Source organism: Schistocerca serialis, chromosome 2 (genome assembly GCF_023864345.2).
Source record: "Schistocerca serialis cubense isolate TAMUIC-IGC-003099 chromosome 2, iqSchSeri2.2, whole genome shotgun sequence".
In the NCBI taxonomy this organism is placed as follows: domain Eukaryota; kingdom Metazoa; phylum Arthropoda; class Insecta; order Orthoptera; family Acrididae; genus Schistocerca; species Schistocerca serialis.
Window position 1 is genome coordinate 217,807,744 of NC_064639.1, and position 25,743 is coordinate 217,833,486.

Sequence of the window (25,743 nt, forward strand, 5' to 3'; positions counted from 1 at the left end):
TATCGAAGGGCTTACCACAGGTAACAAACATTTGATTTTCAGTATTTCATGTAGTTACTGGCGAAATTTGAAAATTTTAAATGTTGTCATAACCTATTCATAAAGACTATATAACCTTACGTTAAAGGTTTAACAGAATATGCCAAGTGCTAATGTTGGAAACTGTGTATATGTCTTGAGCTAGCTTAATTAATGAAGCGTAAATTTCAATGACTATATTCATCTAGTATTTTAGAATGAAAGTCCTTACCGACTTCTGACAAACTATACACATGACTTCAAAAATGTTTCGCTGCTACCTCCCACAAAATAATGAAGGAAAAAATATGTCTTAGAGCATTTTCATGCAGTAAAACTTCGGAATCAAGCCTGAAATTTTAATTTGTTACTTATTTACTAACAATCCAGTTCGCAACACATTTTGCAGACAGTATCCAAATACACAGCTGAATGTACCTGCAAAAACATACCATTGTATGACACATAGTTCAGGAGATATGACTTCATAGGCATTGAGATACACGAGTAGTTAGCTTTTCTTAAAATGCAGCGTAAATTACCCAGATTATACATCCAGTAAGTAATCAAACTAAGAAAAAAAACATAATTCGGGTTACGTATCTAAAACTATGCAAGTTTTTCATCCTTAATGTCACATATTAAACACACTGACTCTTTTGTAAAGTAATCAGACTTTTGAAGCTGTTTTAGTCACGAGAGACTGATTATTTAAGGATTCGGAGGTGGGCGGGGGGTTACTGGTAATTACATTATTGCAACTGCTATAGCAGTAAAACTGAAAACATGTGATTCCACAGAGACAACTATTGCGAGCTCTCCATTTTATGTTCACATATTTCGTTCAGGCAAGATCTATTGATTCCAAAAGTTATTAAAAGTATGGCGAAATTTCTCCGGAAAACGCCAAGTTTATAAAAAATACCAGTGAGCTTATAGTACAGGAATTAGTCTTTCGCAGACATTATGATCATTCCAATACTAATGGAAATGAACTAGAATCTCGATGATGACAATAAATTTAATAATTTAATCGCGCTGAGTACGTTCGAGGAGATTTATCATAATTCCCTGAGCACTAATCTGCTGTATGAAATATTAGCACTCGCAGTTGTCTTCCATAAGCGCCTAATTTCCTGATTTTTTTATTTTGAAGCTAGCTTTCGTCACAGTGTGCGGGGAGCAAATTTGGTAAAACTGTGCCTTACTCGCTTCTGGGAAACGATTTTTACGAACCGAACTTTTTACTGCAACGAAGTACGAATTACAGCTGCACTGTATCTTCCATGTCTGTGTAACTTTGTGGGCGGTACGTTGTTAGTTTGCGATACTGACACAGTAATTTGACTGTCCACTATCTTATCATTCGCTTCACGGGATTCAGCCAATAATCGATAACAAACGTTCGCTGACAAACAGACCTTTTGGCAAGCATAGCTGGTTACGTCAAAGAAATTCTTAACGTGTCCCGTCAGTTCTTCTACAGGCTACTCTTTCCTTTTCTTTCTTTATAATTGACGAAAAAGGTTAAATTAATTGTCCGTGACACTGTTATATGATCCTAGTATGCATCCTTCCGCTTACTGTATGTGAAATATACAGCTTGAACTCTGACGGTGCAGCGTGATTCCTTGCTTACTAACAATACAAAAATGTCTGACAAAATTTCATCTCATGCACATTTTCGGTATAAAACGGACGTCAAAGAGAGGCGGTTTTCCGACACTGCTATCAACTATGCCGCCTACTTTGTTCAACGGATAGCGTTGTGCGTTAGAATACTCGAGTTCGAGAGCTCGATTCTTGGTCTAGGTGTTATTTTTCGTAGTCATTTATTTATTTATTTTAATTTTAGAGGGCGTGATATGACTTCTGGGTTCTTAATCGTAATACTAAAGTTACATCAGAGCTTACGCAAACCACATGTAATCATTTATATCAATACAGAAACGAGAGCACGAGCTTTTTTTTTTTTAAATTCTGCTTTTGAAAACGTAATTTTTCTTTATACTTTTACTGTGTTCCTTGCTTTCGGGCCCATTGGTTCCGTTTTGTTCAGTTATACCCCTTCCGCCAAAGCAAAAATAAAGGGAGAAACTGACTATCCCTCTCCTGTTTGGTCTACCCCTGTTCTGTTACGCTAGGTAGTTTTACGAAGATTGTATCTGTTCCTTAGGACATGCCCGTGCAGCTATCTAGAATGAAATGATCAATTAAATCAAGACCTCGATGGCCCAGATGGATAGAGCGTCTGCCATGTAAGCAGGAGATCCCGGTTTCGAGTCCCGTTCGGGACACACTTTTTCAACTGTCTCCGTTGATGTACATCAACGCCTGTCGGCAGCTTAGGGTCTTGATTTAATTAACATTTCTAGGTAGTTTTGCTGCAACCATGCGAATCCTGTAGTCACGTTGTCTAAGTGTATTGTTTCGCACTACTTCATCAAATACATTCGAATCCTGCTTTCAGCACATCTTCATGCCACTGCTGCTTCTGTCGAGTACTACCAATGATAATGCTTACCACTTTCACGTGCATAAAGTTTCATTAGCACATTGTGTCACCAGTAGGTCTAGTAACCTGCTTCACAGATACCTAATTATTATATTCTGTTAGATTTGTCATGTTCCGGTGATGAATGTGGAAGAATTGGTAGCACATTTCCCTGCTGCTCTTGTAACTCAGGACGCAGTTAAAATGTTGGGAAGTATTCAGAGAAGCATAATCCAGCGGCTCACTTAATGTTTGGAGATGCAGCTAGGATGGTCTTAGCGTTTGCTCTAAAGACGGTGTATGTGTTGTGAACGACATGCTGTCACTGATGGTGAAATTGAAATATTACAATTCGACGCTCTTACTGAATGTAGTAAGCATTTTAACATCGCCACGTTGGTAAGTTTTGTAGTTACTTGTCCTACAATATGTACTTTGTTTTTAACTGATTATTAGTTTACATGAACATATCTGACATGGTCTGACCAGTAATTGTTACATTCAACGGTAAAAACGCTGTAGTCGTATGATACTTAAGCTTAAGGCACAGTGTATGCTGCAGCATTATTGTGCTGATTCAAGTTTGAAAATAAAAAAAACTTACTTCTATCCCCGGAATACATTTCACGAACTCGTGAATTCTACCGCAAAGATCTATCCACTGCACTAACTACCCCTCACCGAGCGAGGTGGCGCAGTGGCTAGCACACTGGACTCGCATTCGGGAGGACGACGGTTCAATCCCGCGTCCGGCCATCCTGATTTAGGTTTTCCGTGATTTCCCTAAATCACTCCAGGCAAATGCCGGGATGGTTCCTCTGAAAGGGCACGGCCGCCTTCCTTCCACATCCTTCCCTAAACCGATGAGACCGATGACCACGCTGTCTGGTCTCCTTCCCCAAACAACCAACCAACCAACCCCTCACTGTTGCAGCCTATTGAATCGAGGTATTTATCGGACTTGGAGGTACAGTGCTACCAAATTGTGTTTCTTTGACGTACATTTCCTACAGAAAATATGCACGGGACGAAATTTTGTTACAGGCATTTTTATACTGTTAGCATGCAAGGAACTGCGTTGTGACGTCAGAGAGCGCGAATTCTGGTTTGATGGTCCAGATTTCGGTTAGGGTCTGAATTTGAGCTAGATAGGTATTTGGTTCAAGAATCATGAAAGAAGGTTGTATAAATGAAAGAACCCTGGAGATACTAAAAGGTATCAGGTAGATTATATAATGCTAAGACAGAGATTTAGGAACCAGGTTTTAAATTGTAAGACATTTCTAGGGGCAGATGTGGACTCTGACCACAATCTGTTGATTATGAACTGTACATTAAAACTGAAGAAACTGCAAAAAGGTGGGAATTTAAGGAGATGGGACCTGACTAAACCAGACGTTGTAGAGAGTTTTAGGGAGAGCATAAGGGAACAATTAACAGGAATGGGGGAAAGAAATACAGTAGAAGAAGAATGGGTAGCTTTGAGGGATGCAGTAGTGAAGGCAGCAGACGATCAAGTAGGTAAAAAGACAAGGGCTAGTAGAAATCCTTAGATAACAGAAGAAATATTGAATTTAATTGATGAAAGGAGAAAATATAAAAATGCAGTAAATGAAGCAGGCAAAAAGAATACAAACGTCTCAAAAATGAGATCGACAGGAAGTGCAAAACTGCTAAGCAGGGATGGCTAGAGGACAAATGTAAGGATGTAAAGGCTTATCTCACTAGGTGTAAGATAGATACTGCCTACAGGAAAATTAAAGAGACCTTTGGAGAAAAGAGAACCACTTGTACGAATATCAAGAGCTCAGATGGAAATCCAGTTCTAAGCAAAGAAGGGAAATCAGAAAGGTGGAAGGAGTATATAGAGGGTCTATACAAGGGCGATGTACTTGAGGACAATATTATGGAAATGGCAGGGGATGTAGATGAAGATGAAATGGGAGATACGATACTGCGTGAAGAGTTTGACAGAGCACTGAAAGACCTGAGTCGAAACAAGGCCCCGGGAGTAGACAACATTCCATTAGAACTACTGACGACCTTGGGAGATCCAGTCATGACTAAACTCTACCATCTGGTGAGAAAGATGTATGAGACAGGCGAAATACCCTCAGGCTTCGGGAAGAATGTAATAATTCCAATCCCAAAGAAAGCAGGTGTTGACAGATGTGAAAATTACCGAACTATCGGTTTAATAAGTCACAGCTGCAAAATACTAACGCGAATTCTTTACAGACGAATGGAAAAACAGGTAGAAGTCGACCTCGGGGAAGATCAATTTGGATTCCGTAGAAATGTTGCAACACGTGAGGCAATACTGACCTTACGTCTTATCTTAGAAGAAAGATTAAGGAAAGGCAAATCTCCGTTTGAAGCATTTGTAGACTTACAGAAAGCTTTTGACAATGTTGACTGAAATACTCTCTTTCAAATTCTGAAGGTGGCAGGGGTAAAATACAGGGAGCGAAAGGCTATTTACAATTTGCACAGAAACCAGATGGCAGTTATAAGAGTCGAGAGGCATGAAAGGGAAGGAGTGGTTGGGAAGGGGGTGAGACAGGGTTGTAGCCTATCCCCGATGTTAATCAATCTGTATATTGAGCAAGAAGTAAAGGAAACAAAAGAAAAATTCGGAGTAGGTATTAAAATCCATGGAGAAGAAATAAAAACTTTGAGGTTTGCCGATGACATTGTAATATCGTCAGAGACAGCAAAGGACTTGGAAGAGCAGTTGAACGGAATGGACAGTGTCTTGGAAGGAGGATATAAGATGAACATCAACAAAAGCAAAACGAGGATAATGGAATGTAGTCGTATTAAGTCGGGTGATGCTGAGGGAATTGGATTAGGAAATGAGGCACTTAAAGTAATAAAGGAGTTTTGCTATTTGGGGAGCAAAATAACTGATGATGGTCGAAGTAGAGAGGATATAAAATGTAGACTGGCAATGGCAAGGAAAGCGTTTCTGAAGAAGAGAAATTTGTTAACATCGAGTATAGATTTAAGTGTCAGGAAGTCGTTTCTGAAAGTATTTGTATGGAGTGTAGCCATGTATGGAAGTGAAACATGGACGATAAATAGTTTGGACAAGAATAGAATAGAAGCTTTCGAAATGTGGTGCTACAGAAGAATGCTGAAGATTAGACGGGTAGATCACATAACTAATGAGGAGATATTGAATAGAATAGGGGAGAAGAGGAGTTTGTGGCACAACTTGACAAGAAGAAGGGACCGGTTGGTAGGACATGTTCTGAGGCATCAAAGGATCACAAATTTAGCATTGGAGGGCAGCGTGGAGGGTAAAAATCGTAGAGGGAGACCAAGAGACTAAGCAGATTCAGAAGGATGTAGGTTACAGTAAGTACTGGGAGATGAAGAAGCTTGCACAGGATAGAGTAGCATGGAGAGCTGCATCAAACCAGTCTCAGGACTGAAGACCCCAACAACAACAACATCAACAAGAAATCTGAAGATGTGTTTAGCAAGTGTATAGTCACCCATTCTCGAAATATGTCAAAAAATAGCAATATACTCTTCGTAACCGTTTCTGAACTGCTTTCTACCTTGTGATAAAATTCTTGTTTGTCCTTTCCCCTAAAGGAGATTTCTGTAAACCGTTTTCTTGAATAGTCTCACCCAAATATTTGATCATTTTACTTTTTTTTATTTGTCCAATACCAGTTATTAAACATTTTGGATCACTTTTTATATATGTTGTAAATTACATTTTCTCTGCACAGATTCTTGCGCCCTGTGGTGTTGACTGTCTCTTGCAGAAGATTGGTCTGCACTGCTGCTTCTTTCAGGCTTTTAGAAAATATTGCAAAATCGTTCGCATATGCTAGACCATTTATTGCAAAGCCTTTGTTCTCTCTCTCTCTAGCACGGGTGGTCATATTTTGGATTTTTCAGTTTTTCGTTTCAAATTATTGCAGTTTTCTCCATAACGCAGTCGAAAAAAATTGGAGATAAGCCATCGTCTTGCCTAACACGTGTTTTCATTTCGAAAGATCGAAATATCTCACACACAAATTTTGCTTTTGTGATTGTGTCTTTCAGAGTTTCTCGGGTTAGGTTACTTTTTATTTACACTACTGGCCATTAAAATTGCTACACCACGAAGATGACGTTCTACAGACGCGAGATTCAACCGACAGGAAGAAGATGCTGGGATATGCAAAGGATTAGATTTTCAGAGCATTCACACAAGGCTGGCGCCGGTGGCGAAACCTACAACGTGCTGACATGAGGAAAGTTTCCAACCGATTTCTCATACACAAACAGCAGTTGACCGACGTTGCCTGGTGAAACGTTGTTGTGATGCCTCATGTAAGTAGGAGAAATGCGTACCACCACGTTTCCGACTTTGATTAAGGTCGGATTGTAGCCTATCGCGAATGCGGTTTATCGTATCGCGACATTGCTGCTCGCGTTGGTCGAGATCCAATGACTGTCAGCAAAATATGGTATCGGTGGGTTCAGGAGGGTAATATGGAACGCCGTGCTGGATCCCAACAGCCTCGTATCACTAGCAGTCGAGATGACAGGCATCTTATCTGCATGGCTGTAACGGATCGTGCAGTCACGTCTCGATACCTGAGTCATCAGATGGGAACGTTTTCAAGACAACAACCATCTGCACGAACAGTTCGACGACGTTTGCAGCAGCATGGACTATCAGCTCGGAGACCATTGCTGCGGTTACCCTTGACGCTGCATCACAGACAGGAGCGTCTGCGTTGGTGTACTCAACGACGAACCTGGGTGCACGAATGGCAAAACGTCATTTTTTCGGATGAATCCAGGTTCTGTTTACAGCATCATGATGATGGCATCCGTGTTTGGCGACATCGCGGTGAACGCACATTGCAAGCGTGTATTCGTCATCGCCATACTGGCGTATCAACCGGCGTGACGGTATAGGGTGCCATTGGCTACACGTCTCGGTCACCTCTTGTTCGCATTGACGGCACTTTGAACAGTGGACATTACATCTCAGATGTGTTACGACCCGTGGCTCTACCCTTCATTCGATCCCTTCGAAACCCTACGTTTTAGCAGGATAATGCACGACCGCATGTTGCAGGTCCCGTACGGGCCTTTCTGGATACAGAAAATGTTCTACTGCTGCCCTAGCCAGCACATTATCCAGATCTTTCACCAACTGAAAACGTCTGGTCAATGGTGGCCGAGCAACTGGCTCGTCACAATAGGCCAGTCACTACTCTTAATGAACTGTGGTATCATGTTGAAGCTGCATGGGCAGCTGTACCTGTACACGCCATCCAAGCTCTGTTTGACTCAATGCTCGGGCGTATCTAGGCCGTTATTACGGCCAGAGATGGTTGTTCTGGGTACTGATTTCTCAGGATCTATGCACCCAAATTGCGTGAAAATGTAATCACATGTCAGTTCTAGTATAATATATTTGTCCAATGAATACCCGTTTAGCGTCTGCATTTCTTCTTGGTGTAGTAATTTTAATGGCCAGTAGTGTATTTACTTACACATCAGAATTGAACACAATAGTTTATAGAATGATGATTAGAGAACCGAAAAACTGAAGAATGAATAAAACACGAAAAGTTTATGAGACATGACAAATACGTAAAGTATTACAGAAAACAGGTACATCCTGCTAAGAACAGGTCCTATACAGGATACGAATTTCCTACAACAAAAGACTTCAACTTAGATTTGAATAATCGACGTTTATTACTTCATTTTCTTTGAGTTGCGCTAGGAGTCTACTGAAAATGAAACCTATTGACTAGGACACACCTTTCTGTACAATTATTAAGCAAATGTTATCCAGTGCAAATCCCTTTTCCGTCTAGTGTTCGCTCAATAAATGTTGTACTTCCTTCTGAATGAGACAAAACTGTGCGCAGGGAAGCCCATTTGTGTGTACAGGGTTGGCAGAAAATTCTGAGACGTCTGGAAAGCCGCCTTGCTGTTCCTTTTTTTCTAGTATTTTTCCATCCCATACACAGTTTCCGTTATTTCTGTTACTTATCGTTTCAAGGAGCATCGAACACCTTGCAGAGTAGGTACAGTAACGTAAGATGCAGTGCACAGACAATTTGTTACAAAAAATTTTATCATCTGTGATGTGACACAGTTCGAAAATGTAGTGCTGTAGATTCCGAGACATTAGCATTAGTTATTAGCAGTGAGACATGCAGCAACCAGAACTTAAAGTTCATCGATTTCTGGTAGTTTACTTTTTCAAGTGTTTCTGTTTTGTGGCAAACACTGCGTGGTTTTTATCTTAATTCCCCTACCTTTTACTGTGTTTGTAATCGCTGGGCACACGAGTAGATAAGACTAAAAGTTGCGGCCGCTGGGTGATCGTGATGGCTCAGTTGGTTGCCGTTCGCCGATGGCTGCGTTGGGAGGTGTCGACCTGTTTGAAACAGCCGCTGTGTATTTCGGCGGTGGTGGAATGAGGGGTGGTCTCGTGTTGCAGGCCAGGCGAGGCAAGGATCCAGGATGGCGGACTGGCACCGAGGGGCCACCTGCTGGAGGCAAGCGGGTCGTGACCAGGTCTGGAGCAGTTCCGCGAGGAAAGTCGTGTCAGCCTAATGGCCGAATGAGATGCACCCGTAAGGCCTTGTCTCTCTTGCTCTTGCAGGACCGGTAACCGAAAGACGGAAACTGTGGGGTTCTCAGTCATACGTAAGCGGAGACAACTGGTTGAACTCAGCTGCAGGTCGTCGCTGACGTCAGCACAAGCGACATCTGCCCACTTGGTCTGATAACTTTCTCAGCTGTCTCCAGAGACCGGCCAGAGACATGTGGTCTGAGGTAGAGGGAACGGTCTGGCGTCTGTGTGATGGAGATCAATGGGTGCCTCCAACTTGTCAATCACAGATCCTGGGAACGATTAACAGTTAGAAAAATACTTGATACTAATTATTTATACTACCTTTTTTCAGTGGTAAACATATTTTAAATTACTGATCTGCCAATAAACAGGAAGGGAAAGCAAATAACGTAAAGGTTTAATGTCCTGAATTCATCGAGGAAATTACGGACGCAGAATTGGTTCAGCAGGATGAGGATGTCGGAAGTAATCAGCAGCGGTCCTGAGACGATATGGAAGACCTTTAAAAAGCTTGATACAGGTTGAGGAAATTGATCCGTTCTGCTCCCAATAGATCGTCCACTGTCTTGAGCACTGCATCACGAATCCTGTGCCTCAGGCATCGTGCCACCTCATTCGGGAAGGTAAGGGTGTCAGAGAAGCTTAAAAAATATGTAGCCACTTCTGGAACAGTTTTTCGTTTTGTCTTAGTTTTCTAAAACCAGTTGTCACAATGTGCCACCTCGTAATAAACCTGTGTATTCTTAATAGGAGCAGTAGCAAATTTAATTAAAAAAATTAAGTGGACTGATCAAGCACCTGAACATCACGAGTCGAGGTGCATGGCCGGCCGGAGTGGCGGAGCGGTTATAGGCGCTTCACTCTGGAACCCATCAAAGTCTCTAGGACTACCTTATGGCCGAAATTATATGGTGCTATGTTAGCTGCAGGAATAATTTCCAGCCGGCCGGTGTGGCCGTGCGGTTCTAGGCGCTTCAGTCTGGAACCGTGTGACCGCTACGGTCGCAGGTTCGAATCCTGCCTCGTGCATGGATGTGCGTGATGTCCTTAGGTTAGTTAGGTTTAAGTAGTTCTACGTTCTAGCGGACTGATGATCTAAGATATCTTGACTAGGTGTGACGTCACGTGTGCTGCACTGCTGTTGAAATAGCTCGTTAATATTTTATAAATTTTAGACTGCATTTACTTATTTTAAAGTTTTTTTGTTTTAATATTTGCCGTAAAAGTAACTTATTAGTGGATTTTCATTAATCTCAGTCTTTCTTCCTGTGTTATTGACTCGAGTGGTCTATTATTTGTGAGTCTGCTTTTGTCGTTCGTCTAAGCCTCGCGCGTCAGTAGTGTGTTTACATTTTCCGGCGTGCACTGCAGCTGTAGTGGTTATAAGCTAAGTACTGACAAACTCATTTGCCCTCTGTAATAAAGTTATTAAATTTAATAGATTTCAGTGGTGTTGCGTGCCGATTGTGGCGAAATAAAGACTTAACAAACTTTTGTAATCGTTCGCTCGCTGTGTTTTATAGAGTTTTCAGTGTGTTGAAGTCGTTTAGTAAATTTCGTGCTTTAGTTTTCAACTGACATTTATTATTCTTTCTAGTGAAATATTTCAGTAAAATTTTCATTTAGTGTTTTAACTTCGCTTAGTATTACAGTGGTCGTTTTAATTTTTTGGTTTCAACTAATAATTTTGTGAAGTTTTTCTGGTATTGGTATCGGCTGTGTTGTAGTAGTATTAATACAAGTAGCTGCTTTCTTCGTAGGCAGAGAATATCGAGATAATTATTGTTAGTTCTTAAATAGTTCTACTGGTGTAACTGAACTTTGGTAACGTAGACGTATAGTTTTTTTTCAGTAACTGTAAAATTTAATCATGAGTGAAAAGTGTGGGCTCTGTCGTAGGTTTTTGAGTAGTGGATTACGGTGTGGGATTTGTTCAAAGTATTTTCATTGGGGGGAATGCAGTGGGGAAGCCAGTGGTCATTTTAGGGAGATCCTCTCCTGGGAATGTAGAATCTGTAGTAGAAACAACTTAATAGAGGAACAGGAGTGTAAGATCTGTGCCCTTCAGGTGCAGTTACAATGCGCAAAGGAGGAACTAGATAGGTTGAGGAGGATGAAGGGTGGTGGGGAATGGGAACTGGCAGTTGGCAAGAAGGTAGCTAGGAAGAGGAGGTATTCAGATAGTTTTACTTTGCATACATGCAATAGATACGACCAACTGTCAGAGTTGAGTGGAGAGGAGCCTCGTGTAGCCGTAGATGTAGGTAACTTGCAGCAGTCCTCAGCAATTAGGAGACCTAAGTTAGTTGCAAAGTCTAGCAGAAAGAAGGTTCTGCTGCTAGGTAGTTCCTACGGTAGAGGTGTGGGCCAACAGTTGCAGGAAGTGCTTGGGAGTGAGTACCAGGTCACCAGCATTATGAAGCCTAGTGCAGGGTTGGCTCAGGTGACTGAAAGCATAGGGGAGTTATGTAAGAATTTTACGGAGGAGGATCAGGTAGTGATAGTGGGTGGAGCAGGGAACAGTCTCGATAGGGACGGGTAATATGATGTAGGTGGTGACCTTGTAAAGATAGCTACTCAAACTGGTGGCACTAATATGCATTTCGTGCAACTGTTTCAGCGTCATGATCGGCCTCACCTTAATGCGGCTGTTAGGTGCGTTAATGTGGGGCTGGGGAGGGCACTGATGGCGGAGGGCATGGATCACATCTCAGTGGTGCCAGTTGGGTCTATCAGTAGATGGGGTTTCACTAGGCATGGCCTGCACCTTAATAGGTATGGGAAGGGGAGGCTGGCTAAGCTTATAGGTGACAGTGTACTGGGTGGTGGTGGTGGTGGTGGTGGTGGTGGTGGTGGTGGTGGTATCACTCATGGAAAAATTGCTGTAGTAGTTGGTGTTAGAGCTGCACCTTTTTTAGACTGAAGTCAGCTGATAGGTATACCTGATTAAAGGAAGTGCCTTTAACTAAGGGCTCACCTCCAGAGGATGTAATGGTTCCAAGTAGAGAAGGAATTAGCATATTTCATCAAAATATAAGAGGTATTAGAGATAAAGTTAGTGAACTGCTAATAGATGTTAACTCTGAAATTATTGGTATATCAGAGCACCACTTAAATAATTTGATAATTCAGAGACTTCCTTTACCAGGCTACAGATCAGCTGGCTGTTTCTCGACGAGTTCCTTGCGGGGTGGGGGAGTGGCTCTGTACGTAAAAAAACAGTATTTCATTGAGTCCATAGACGTATCACGACACTGCGCTGAACAGATATTTGAAAGTTGTGCAGCATTCGTTGAATTTAGTGAAACTAAACTCATAATTGTTGTTGTTTATAGGTCCCCTAACTCCGACTTCAGAGCATTTTTGCTAAAGCTAGAGAGGGTTCTTGATTCACTTTGTAGGAAGTACCAGAAAGTAGTTGTATGTGGTGACTTCAATATTAATTTTGTACATGATTGTGATGTTGGTAGATCTCCTAAATGATCTGATGCAAACCGTGTTTTTTCCAACTAGGGTGCAGGGGAACAGTAGCACAGTCATAGACAATATTTTTTTTTCATTCTTCATTACTAGATGGGCATTCTGTTAGTAAATGGGTGAATGGCCTTTCAGACCATGATGCACAAATTTTAACACTAAAAGGTTTTTGTACTCAAACCAATGTCGTATTTAATTACAAACTACGTAGGAAAGTTAATCCAACAGCAATAGAGAGTTTTTCAAAACTTGTCAAGGAACAAGAGTGGCAAGATGTTTATAGCGCCGATAATATAGATTAATACAATGCTTCCCATAACACATTTCTCATGTTCTTTGAGAGTTGCTTTCCATTAGAACATTCTAAACGGGGTACTAGCAGTAATGGACAGCCCGGTTGGCTGACTAGTGGGATAAGGATATCATGTAGAACAAAGCGGGAATTATATCAAAATGTTAGAAGTAGTCACAATCAAGCTACAGTAGCCCATTACAAACAGTATTGTAAGGTGCTTAAAAATGTTATTAGCAAGGCAAAAAGTATGTGGTATGCAAATAGAATAGCTAATTCACAGGATAAAATTAAAGCCATATGGTCAGTTGTGAAGGAAGAGTCTGGTCAGCAGCACAAGGTTGATGATATAAAGTCAGTTCGCAGTAATAACATCTCTGTTACTGATAAATCAGATATATGTACAGTATTTAACAACCATTTTCTGAGCATTGCTGGTGAATTAAATAAAAATTTAGTTTCTACAGGAAATCATATAAATTTCTTAGCAAATGCCTTTCAGAGATTGACGTCTGAAATACTCCTCTGTGATACAGACAAGTGGGAGATTGAGTCAATAATTAAATCACTGAAGACTAAGGACTCTCATGGTTATGATGGAGTGTCTAGTAGAACATTAAAGTACTGTGCTGCACATGTTTGTCCTGTATTTAGCCATATTTGTAATTTTTACTTTAGGAATGGTCTGTTTCCTGAGCGATTTAAGTACTCAGTAGTAAAGCCACTTTATAAAAAGGGAGAAAGGGATAATGTAGATAATTTTAGACCTATTTCTATGCCATCAGTGTTTGCAAAAGTTATCGAAAAGGCTGTGTATGTAAGGTTAATTGATCATTTTATATCACACGATTTACTATGAAATGTACAGTTCGGCTTTAGAAGTCGTTTGACAACTGAAAATGCTATATTCTCTTTTCTCTGTGAGGTACTGGATGGGCTAAACAAAAAGTTTCGAACGCTTGGCGTATTTTTTGATTTAACAAAGGCATTTGACTGTGTTGATCTCACAGTATTGCTCCAGAAGTTGGATCATAACGGAATAAGGGGAGTAGCTCACAATTGGTTCACCTCTTACTTTAGCAACAGGCAGCAAAAGGTCATTATTCACAATGTTGATAACGGCTGTGATGTGGGATCTGATTGGGGTACTGTCAAGTGGGGGGTGCCCCAGGGATCAGTGTTGGGGCCGCTCCTGTTCCTTATTTATATAAATGATATGCCCTCTAGTATTATGGGTAATTCTAAAATATTTCTGTTTGCTGATGACACTAGCTTGGTAGTAAAGGATGTTGTGTGCAACATTGACTCGGTTTCAAGTAGTGCAGTACATGACCTCAGTTCATGGCTTGTAGAAAATAAACTAACGTTAAATCACAGTAAGACTCAGTTTTTACAGTTTCTAACACACAATTCAACAAAACCTGACGTTTTAATCTCACAGAACGGGCATATGATTAGTGAAACTGAACAGTTCAAATCCCTAGGTGTTCAGATAGTAAGCTGTCGTGGAAAGCTCACGTTCAGGATCTTGTTCAAAGACTTAATACTGCCATTTTCACTATTCGAACGGTATCGAAAGTGAGTGATACTTCGACACGTAAATTAGTCTACTTTGCTTATTTTCATTCACTTATGTCGTATGGTATTATGTTTTGGGGTAACTCTTCCCATTCTTGAAGGATATTTTTGGCTCAGAAACGGGTGGTTCGGGCAATAAGTGGTGTGAGTTCACGAACCTCTAGTCGACCTCTGTTCACGAGTCTGGGTATTTTGACATTGGCCTCTCAATATGTATATTCATTATTGTCGTTTCTTGTTACCAATAAAAAGCAGTTTTCACTCGGTTAATACTCGGCAGAAATCAAACCTCCATTTGGATTGGACTTCCTTAACTCTTGTGCAAAAAGGTGTGCAGTATACTGCTGCATCCATTTTTCAATAAGGTGCCACTCGAATTCAAAAATCTTAGCAGTAATCCACGCGCTTTCAAATTGAAACTGAAGAGTTTCCTCATGGGTCACTCCTTCTATTCTGTCGAGGAGTTCCTTGAAAAATTAAGCTGATTCTCATTGTATAGCTGATAGCGTTTGCTTAAACTTATGGACTGATTTCCTTGCAGGTTCATGAACATTTATTTTTATCTGTTATTACTTTTATGTTGTAAGTTCATGTACTGACACGTTCCATGACCTTGGAGATTTGCTCCTCAATTTGGTCCTACGGAACTTGACGTGTAAATAAAAAATAAGTCAAGTCCCATAGTGCTCAGAGCCATTTCGAAGTGCATCGTGTACTGAAATAAAATTGGTTCAAATGGCTCTGAGCACTATGGGACTTAACTTCTGAGGTCATCAGTCCCCTATAACTTAGAACTACTTAAACCTAACTAACCTAAGGACATCACAAACATCCATGCCCGAGCAGGATTCGAATCTGTGACCGTAGCGGTCGCGCGGTTCCAAACTGTAGCGCCTAGAACCGCTCGGCCACTTCGGCCGGCACTGAGATAAAAATCACGATTTATGACTGAAAACAGTTTGTTTTCCAAAGTGATAGTCACGACAGCAACACTCATAACAATGAACGAAATTAAGTCAGATTGTTTGTTCGTTGCAAATATCCTTTCCCCCTTTTTGCACCATTTTGGTTGGATCCTGCCGATACTGTGGCGCGGGGATTTCTGTGCGTAGCAGAAACGCTTATATGTCCATCTAAACAAACAAAAAAATTGTTTCGTAATTTAATTTCTTTTCGAGATCACAAAGCTTTATGACTACCCCTCGTATTGGAAACGTAAGTGGTCGCTCTACGATTCCTTACGAAACACCGCTCTTTCCCGTTTCTGTTGAATGTGGGCCACCCAGCACAACTCACTACTCTCTGCTTCTCAAAAATTCGTCAAGAGAATCACATATTTTTGTACGTACGCAGTACGGTCGTACCTTGCTTACTACCAGTTCACAGATCGGTAGACTGTCGTTCGCCTTCCGAAAATAGAGGAAGACAGAATCTACCGATACATAAGCATCTACTGTTTGCATGATACTATGTATGCGTAAAGCAAAGCGTTTCCCAACAGCGGTTTTTCCTGCAACCGCGATGATTCTTTGAGGGATATTTTTGTCTTAATGAGTGTCCAATTGTCCGAGGTTGGAGTATGCTCTAGGATCTTGCGGCGGTCGGATCCCACAACATTCATCAGTTATTGAATCCTGAGACACCAGTCTATCAGTCTCCGACTTCCTTCTGAGATACTCTTATGGGATGACTGCTCACTCGTTTACGATGCAACAGAATCATCCCGATTGTCTGTATAGACGACTCAAGACGAGCCTGTTCAAAAATGGTTCAAATGGCTCTAAGCACTATGTGATTTAACATCTGAGGTCTTCAGTCCCCTAGATTTAGAACTGCTTAAACCTAACTAACTTAAGGGCATCACACACATCCATGCCCGAGGCAGGGTTCGAACCTGCGACCGTAGCAGCAGCGCGGTTGCGGACTGAAGCGCCTAGAACCGCTCTTCCACAGCGGCCGGCCGAGCCTGTTCATCCCAGACTTCAGTCTTTGGACAGAGCGTCTATCTCAGGGCTTATCGATGACATTCCTTGATTTAGATTATGAGTGGTGCACATTGCTACACAAAAACACGGCGGCGTTGACAATGAGACGACGATGTAAGCAGACACGGCGATATGCTTAGCACTGATAGTGCCACGCTGTAGCGATAACAGCCGTTACCCGGATTGATTCTGCCGAACAAACTTAAGAATCACTGGTAAATGTAAAATCTCAAGCCTGTATGAAGTCATCAAGAAAACAAGAGCTTTGCAAAGTGTGTGGCTAACGGCGACTCAGAGAAGAAGTTGACGCCTCTTATAAATTCACTTTTCTTATTAGCGCACGCAACTGAAAGTCGTTGTTGACTGCTGCGTTCTACCATGCCTCTATGTAAGATAGGAGTTAAGTGGCAGTAAATGCTTGAACAAATTGGTGAGACAGCAACGACGCAGTTACAACCCACATACGGTGAATCAGCGACGTACTTCCAAGCAGATGGGTTAAGGAAGCATCAGTTGTATTGTGAAGACGTATTCGTCGTTTTGGGAAGAGGAGGAGGAGGAGGAGATTAGTGTTTAACGTCCCGTCGACAACGAAGTCATTAGAGACGGAGCACAAGCTCGGATTAGGGAAGAATGAGGAAGGAAATGGGCCGTTCCCTTTCAATGGAACCATCCTGGCATTTGCATGAAACGATTTAGGGAAATCATGGAAAACCTAAGTCAGGATGGCCGGAGACGGATTTGAACCGTCGTCCTCCCGAATGCGAGCGCAGTGTACTAACCACTGAGCCACCCCGCTCGGTCTGTCGTTTTGGATAGTATGTAATTAGCTGTTGAGGTAAAGTCCTAATCAGACTGTATACCTGTGGAGAATCGTCTCAGCTGAGCGACTGGGTACTCGATTTCCTGTCGCAAAAGTAAGAATTCATAGTAACTGAAGACAAGTCCTCTAGTGAAACTGAAGCTATACCTGGGGTCACCGCAAAGTAGAGTTACGTGCTCCCTGCTGTTCTTAATTTATACAAACGATTTAGAAGACAGTCTGAGCAACCCTTTTACAAGGGGAGGCCACGGCGTTTGGAACGCGAATTTACTGCAAACTTCGCCCACTCGTAGTCCTCCATGAGGAGAACAAAATGTGTGAGCAGTAGCGCGTACTTCTCAAGCGTTAGTGAGAAAATCGCAAGATAATTTCAGTCGTCAAATATATACCTGTGCGTGGCCATTTTTACCATGAAGCGGCGGCAGACGAGTGGTTAGCGATCAAGCCCCGTAATCGCTGGATCGATGAATCGAGTCCCGTTCGTCGGTTTTTTTAAAATTTCTAACACATTAATTTTATTTACTATTTATGTTAAAATTGATGTAATGGGAAACATACGTGTAATCAGATGAACTTTTATTAAATTTACAATTTTATTTGGCAGTCTACAAATTTTTACTATCACAAATAATATAATATTCATAACTATCGACTAGTAAACGACCAAACGCATAAAGTGATACTGAAAATGTACGCTTGTCCGTGATTTGAGAAATCCCTTATACCTGGAAGGAGCCCTAAACGACTTGTTACCTTCAAGTTTTGACCGGCACAGACTGCTTCCGAAAGATGTAGAATTAATCGTCGCTTTCGACATCACGAATACAAGTTTCAGGACGGTATTTTTCGTAAAAACATTGAAAACATAAAATTAAAGGCACCAGCTGAATAAATGCTATGTTTCCGCATACGCAAGGTCTTTTGAGGTTTTCTTTGGAAAAACAAACCTCGCTAATATTTTCGAAAACCTCTCTTTCATACGATAATTTGGAAGCAAACCATGCATAACGCAGCATTTCCTTAAATATCGGCGCTGATAATTGGTCATGTAGTATCGACTGTATTTTAATAGCGTCTTCACGGGAAGCAGTTTCTCGTTCTCTTTTGATTAAGTACGAACAATTTTGAAGACACGAACAAGCATACATTTTCAGTATCACTTCATGCGTTTGGTCGTTTACTAGTTGATAGATATGAATATTATATTATTTGCGATAGTAAAAATTTGTAGACTGCCAAATAATATTGTAAATTTAATAAAAATTCATGCGATTACACGTATTTTTCCCATTACATCAATTGTAATATAAATAGTAAAGAAAATTACTGTGTTAGCAATTAAAAAAACTGACGAACGGGACTCGATTCATCGATCCAGCGATTACGGAGCTTGATCGCTAACCACTCGTCTGCCGCCGCCTCATGATAAAAATGGCCACGCACAAGTATATATTTGACGACCGAAATTATCTTGCGATTTTTTCAATAACGCTTGAGAAGTACGCGCTGCTGCTTACACATTTTGTTCTCCTCGTGGAGGGCTACGAGTGTGCGAAGTTTGCAATGAATCCGCGTTCCAAACGTCGTGGACTCCCCTTGTTAGACAGTTTGCAGTTGAGTTAAGTCATCAGTACATCGAAATGAATTACAAGAAGCGATTAAAAAGTTTCCGTTCGAAGGCTGTACACTCCAGAATCGGCAAACCAATTAGGAAAGATCTCCATGACCATTAGTCAAGCCGCCCACCGATGCACCTGGTGGAGGACGCCCATGTGGTAAAACGCTGTTGTGTCCTGCTGCGTGAAGAAGTCCATAACTGCCTGCTGCACATCCTCGTCCGACAAGAACAGTCGACACTTCAAAGCCTCTTTGACGAGCCGAAGGCGTGATAATTGTATGGAGAGAGATCAGCACTATAGGGCGGATGTTAGTGTCTCCCGCTTGAGCCAGAGTAACTTCTGCGTTACGAGACTTGCGATATGGGGACGTGCGTTATCACCAAGCAGCAGCAGCCCTTGGCGCACCATTCCACAACTGCAGTTTTCGGCAGACATGCTGCCTCGTACACATTTTTCACTCTTTGATGGATATCTACCGGTGTTTGTCCTTCGGCTACCAAGCACGTTGGTCCTACTTGGGCGCATTTTCTAGAAGTATCACCGTAGTCCACGATTCCGCATTTACTGCACGCACGTCGGAAAGACACTAATACCACACTGATCCCTTGCCTACACGTCGGTGCTCATGTACCCGCATCGAAGTCGCGCTACGTTGCACATACACTGCAGCAACCCCCTTAGACGAAAACTTTTTTGGTAGCCCCTTATACAAAATAATTTCAATAAAACTTTTCGAATGTGAAAAGTGACAATTGACCCTGAATAATGGAAACTCTGAGGGCGTCCGGATGAGTACTAAATACACTACTGGCCATTAAAATTGCTACACCACGAATATGACGGGCTACAGACGCGAATTTTAACCGACAGAAAGAAGATGCTGTGACATGCAAATGATTAGCTTTTCAGAGCATTCACACAAGGTTGGCGCCGGTGGCGAAACCTACAACGTGCTGAAATGAGGAAAGTTTCCAACCGATTTCTCATACACAAACAGCAGGTGACCGGCGTTGCCTGGTGAAACGCTGTAAGGAGGAGAAATGCGTACCATCACGTTTTCGGCTTTGATAAAGGTCGGATTGCAGCCTATCGCGGTTCCGGTTTATCGTATCGCGACATTGCTGCTCTCGTTGGTCGAGATCCAATGACTGTTAGCAGAATATGGAATCGGTGGGTTCAGGGGGTAATACGGAACGCCGTGCTGGATCCCAACGGCCTCGTATCACTAGCAGTCGAGATGACAGGCATCTTATCCGCATGGCTGTGACGGATCGTGCAGCCACGTCTCGATCCCTGAGTCAACAGATGGGGAAGTTTGCAAGACAGCAACAATCTGTACGAACAGTTCGACGACGTTTGCAGCAGCATGGACTATCAGCTAGGAGACCATGGCTGCGGTTGCCTTTGACGCTGCATCACAGACAGGAGCGCCTGCGATGGTGTACTCAACGACGAACCTGGGTGCACGAATGGCAAAACGTCATTTTCTCGGATGAATCCAGGTTCTGTTTACAGCATCATGAAGGTCGCATCCGTGTTTGGCGACATCGCGGTGAACGCACAATGGAAGCGTGTATTCGTCAGCACCATACTGGCGTATGACCCGGCGTGATGTTACACGTCTCGGTCACTTCTTGTTCGCATTGACGGCACTTTGAACAGCGGACGTTACATTTCAGATGTGTTACGACCCGTGGCTCTACCCTTCATTCGTTCCCTGCGAAACCCTACATTTCAGCAGGATTATGCACGATCGCATGTTGTAAGTATTGTACGGGCCTTTCTGGATACGGAAAATGTTCGACTGATGCACTGGTCAGCACATTCTCCAGATCTCTCACCAAATGAAAACGTCTGGTCAATGGTGGCCAAGCAACTGGCTCGTCACAATAGGCCAGTCACTACTCTTGATGAACTGTGGTATCGTGTTGAAGCTGCATGGGCAGCTGTACCTGTACACGCCATCCAAGCTCTGTTTGACTCAATGCCCAGGTGTATCAAGGCCCTTATTACGGCCAGAGGTTGTTTTCCTGGGTACTGATTTCTCAGGATCTATGAACCCAAATTGCGTGAAAATGTAATCACATGTCAGTTCTAGTATAATATATTTGTCCAGTGAATACCTGTTTATCATCTGCATTTCTTCATTGGTGTAGCAATTTTAATGGCCAGAAGTGTACCTTTAGACTCCAAGAAGAACGAAGTAATTCCATTTGCAACGAAAGGCTGAAGCTGACACGTGTGAACATTACCGAACCATCAGGTTAATAAGTCAGAGGTTACAAAATGCTGACATGAATATTTACAGAAGAATGAAAAAAAGTGATAAAACCTTACATCTCGGAATTTCAGTTTGGATTCCAGAAAAATGAAGGAACACGCGAGGCAATATTGAACTTAGGAACTACCTTAGAAGACAGATTAACAAAGACAAAACTACTTTCATAGCAGTTGTGGTTAGAGAAAGTTTTTGACAATGCTGAATGGAATGCACTCTTTGAAATTCTGAAGACAGCAGGGATAAAATACATTCGAGAAATGTTATTTACAACTTCTACAGAAGCCAGACTGCAGTGGCAATGAGTCGAAGGATGTAAAAGGGCAGCAGTGGCTGAGGCGGGAGAGAGACGGGGTCGATGCCTGCCCCTAATGTCATTAAGTCTGTACACAAAGAAAGCTGTGAAAGAATCAAAGCAGAAATTTGGAATGGAAATTAAAGTCCAGGGGAAAAAACAAAAATTTTAAGATTTACTGATGACGTTGTAAATCTTTAGCGGCAATAAAAACGGACTTGGAAGACAACTTGAATCGAATGCAAGGGTCTTGAAAAGAGGTTATAAGATGAACATCACCATAAGTAAAATGAGGGTAATGGAATGTAGTCAAATTAATCAGGCGATGCTGAGGGAATTAGATTACGAAGTAACTGACAGTGGCCGAACTATAGACGATATAAAATGCAGGCTGGCAAAATCAGGCGAGCCAGTGTGTGAAATGGACAAAGAAGCTACGATGCACCTCGAAAATCTCCTCCGCAGATGGAAGCGAAACATCGGGTTTTAATTTGAAATCCATCCGACCACGGCATAACAGCCCCGAATATTTTATTAATTGTGACATTTCTGGGCGTGAAAGTTTACATTTTGCAATTATGTTTTACAGTATCAAGAAAAGCAAATTTGAAAAAGGGAAATTTTTTTACATCGACTCTAAATTTTAAGTTTGGGTAGTATTTTCTGAAGGCAATTGTCTGGAGTGTAGCGTGGTACAGAAGTGAAAAACAGTCGTTAAGCAGGTCACACAAGAAGAGAACACAAGCTTTTCGAAATGTGGTGGTAGTGAAGAATGCTGAAGATCTGATGGATAGATCTAAAAACTCATGGGTAGATACTGAATCGAATTGAGGAGAAAAGAAAATTATGCTGACATGAAGAGAGTTGCACAGAACAGATTGGCGTCTAGAGCTGCATCAAATCACTCTTCGAACTGAAGACCAAAACAACAATAATCAAAGAAAGCTATAGCGACGTTACGTGACTGCACACGAAACACGGATACACCTTACTTTTTTGACGCAAAACCGCGGTTACAACCTTTAGTAGGTGGTGGTGAAGTCTGTTAACAAATTTGATACTATTAATTGGCACGAAAAGTGATGAACACCATCTTTCCAGACCACGAGTGTGGCTCTTACTGCGCATATTGTGAGCCACTTCGATGTTGAGTTGAAAAAGATGTAAGAAGATACGGGCATATATATATATATATATATATATATATATATATATATATATATATATATATATACCAGGTTCACGTTATTCTATTTCCCAACACCAGAAAACCGGTTCAGAGGGAAAAAATATTTGTAGAATGAAGAAGTCATCTACGCTACAAAGGGGTTTTAAACAGACTCGCATATAAATTTAATTTATGAGAGAAAAAAACATTGCGAATTCGTTAGAAAAATGCAATTAACTCAATGGAGGTAGCACCAAGAAATTTTTAAAAATGTAAGTGCTGCTGCTGGTCGAAGGCGTCCCACATGATAATACAGCACTTGCATCTAAATGACTTACAGTTTTTCTGAAGTTGTGACTCATTTTTTTTTAGAACATAACTGAAAAATTCAGTTTTAGAAAAGGAAGTTTCATGTGCACTCGGTGCCAAATAGTCGGCATCATGCCATCTTTTCTTTTCTCCATGTTAATCCCACTCATAAAATTATCGTTTTATAGTCTATTGTTGGTGCATAAGATCAGGAAGCGACTCATCATAGCATTTTTAAGGATCCCGGAAGCAGTAAAACTACTTACGCAGCTGTTGATGGCAGTCTGGCCAACTATCTCGTGGCTATCGACAGTTGTAGCTTCGAATGCTAGCCTGATTCACAGCTTTCTCGATAGCGTACTATATGCTATACGTAGGGGCTTCAGAATGTAAGTTCATACGTCGTCACACGCTAAGACCATTGCGCAACACGGGGGGCACATTGTCAGAACACATTAAGTTTTCTGCCTTTCCCGTAGACACATTTCTGCTGCGGTACTGACAACTGGAAATTTACTACAGAGTCGAAGTCCGCGACACGGTATGTTTGCTGTGAGCAAAACGTTTAAATTTCACACAGATTCACCGTGAAATTTTGACGGCATAGGCCAAATGCGATGTAGTATCCAGACGATGTGAAATAGTGCCAAAAATTCAGATAGCTCTGAGCACTATGGGACCAAACTTCTGAGGTCATCAGTCCCCTAGGACTAGAACTGCTTAAACCTAACAACCTAAGGACACCACACACATTCATGCCCGAGGCAGGATTCGAAACTTCGACAGTAGCGGACGTTCGGCTCCAGACTGAAGCGCCTAGAACCGCTGTGCCACACCGGCCGGCCACAAAAATTCAACCAAGGCCACACTGTCGATGGTGGTGCTGAGCTGGAAGGAAGGACACAGACTTCGTCCACAGACTACAATACGCAGACAATGGAGGAAAAAAAACCTGTCTGCGGGACGGGGCGGAGAGAGGGGGGGGGGGGGGGAGGAAGAATTTTCCTTACGACATGGACGTTCACACAGCAGCGTACGAACGCTTCCACGACCATGGAGCGGCTTCTGTCTTGCTTTACACAGGCTTGATGACTATGCTGAAAGCTGTGTCATGTATCTGTGTCACTTTGATGTGCCGCATTCGATAAAAGTTACTTGGCTGGCCATAAAAACGTATTGCTTAAAGTTTGAAGTTCCGTCACGAGGGCTTGCGCATTAAATTACCTCGCCGTTCAATAACCATTTTGAGATGTTGGTTCTGACGGGATGGCTGCAGATGGAATATCTAATGTAAGAGAAATCGTACCTTCCCGAACAGATCTTGGAGGCCCAACGGTACCGACCAGCCGCCGTGTCGTCCTCAGAACTTAGGCGTCACCAGATGTGGGTACGGAGGGGCATGAAGTCAGCACACAGCTCTCCCGGCCGTTGTCAGTTTTCGTGATCGGTAAAGGGAAATACAGAAAAGCTTAAAAAGGACGATATGCTGTTGACAGTTTCTGGAACTGAGAACTGGCTGAGTTATGAAGCTGTTCTTCAGTATAACTCACAGTTCCGTCAGACAGGCAGAGAGATTGCAGATAAAAAAAATAAAAAAAAAGCCATTAGGAGAGATAAAATGGAACTCCTGTAAAAAGAAAAGTACATTATCTGAAGACTATGTGTATTAACCGTGAGTCACGATGTCTAACCTGGAACTAGCGTAGTAACGCGACGCTTCTCAGAGCTGCAGCGGTCAGTGGAATGCAATGCGTGTCGAGCGGCGCCTGTCTGTGCCGGGTTACCAGCGACTGCACAACCCACGTGCGCGACCGCCTCTTGTAGCGAAGTTGGAGGGGCCTTCTGCGCATGCGCGGATCCACTCTCTTCGCGGCGGCGGCGCCCGCTGACTCGCGACGTAGTTGTGTGACGTAATACCTATTGGTCCCTCGTCAGCTGTACGGCACTTCATCCTGCAGCAGGTACTGATAAGTTTCGACTTCAAGGACGGACGTTTCAATTAGCTGAGCAAAAGATTACACTTTCTTGCATCTCTTCCGAAAACCGCCATTTACGTAAGTAGTAGCAGCCTCCTCCAAATACATCGCAACCTCCAGCAACATCTGGACAAGATTACGCAGTGGTGTAATCGATGGAAGATAACGAACAACCCCACAATGTTCCAGGCGATGTATTTTACCCCCAAAATCAAGCTCCCTGATCGTCAACTCGCCATTGACAGCAGGAAATTGATTTGGTGGAGTACTGTAGCATACCTGGGCCTTGAGATTGATCGACGCCTAACGTGGAACAAGCATCTCACCAGTGCAGCAAACAAAGGCTGCGGACTTTTCTGCCGCGCGGGATTAGCCGAGCGGTCTGTGGCGCTGCAGCATGGACTGTGCGGCTGGTCCCGGCGGAGGTTCGAGTCCTCCCTCGGGCGAGGGTGTGTTTTTTTGTCCTTAGGATAATTTAGGTTAAGTAGTGTGTAAGCTTAGGGACTGATGACCTTAGCAGTTAAGTCCCATAAGATTTTACACACATTTTAACATTTTTTCGCACTTTTCTGTAGGTTGTAGCCCCTCCTGAAAGGTGACGGACTAACAGTTCAGTGCAAACTCCTCCTCTGGTGCCAGCTCGCACTTTCGGTCATCTTGTATGGTTTGCAAGTGATAACTATGACGTCAGACATACCACTAACAAGACTGCAGCGTCTCCAGAACAAAGTTTTCCGTGTCATCTCAGGTGCTGGTGTACCTGTCCCCCAACACATATAAGAGACTTTTAGGCCATCCCACCATATAAACACTTTTTCAGG

General features: G+C 42.4%; 1 protein-coding gene across 1 annotated transcript in view; it reads right to left on the bottom strand.

Annotated features, from left to right (window-relative positions):
- The window catches only part of LOC126455486 (uncharacterized), an 89,651-nt gene extending 64,884 nt beyond the window's left edge, over positions 1–24,767 (bottom strand). Inside the window, exon 1 of the mRNA XM_050091238.1 lies at positions 24,638–24,767. The gene's annotated coding sequence lies outside the window, so the exon portion shown is untranslated. The remainder of the gene's footprint in view (positions 1–24,637) is intronic.
- Positions 24,768–25,743: the final 976 nt, after the last annotated feature.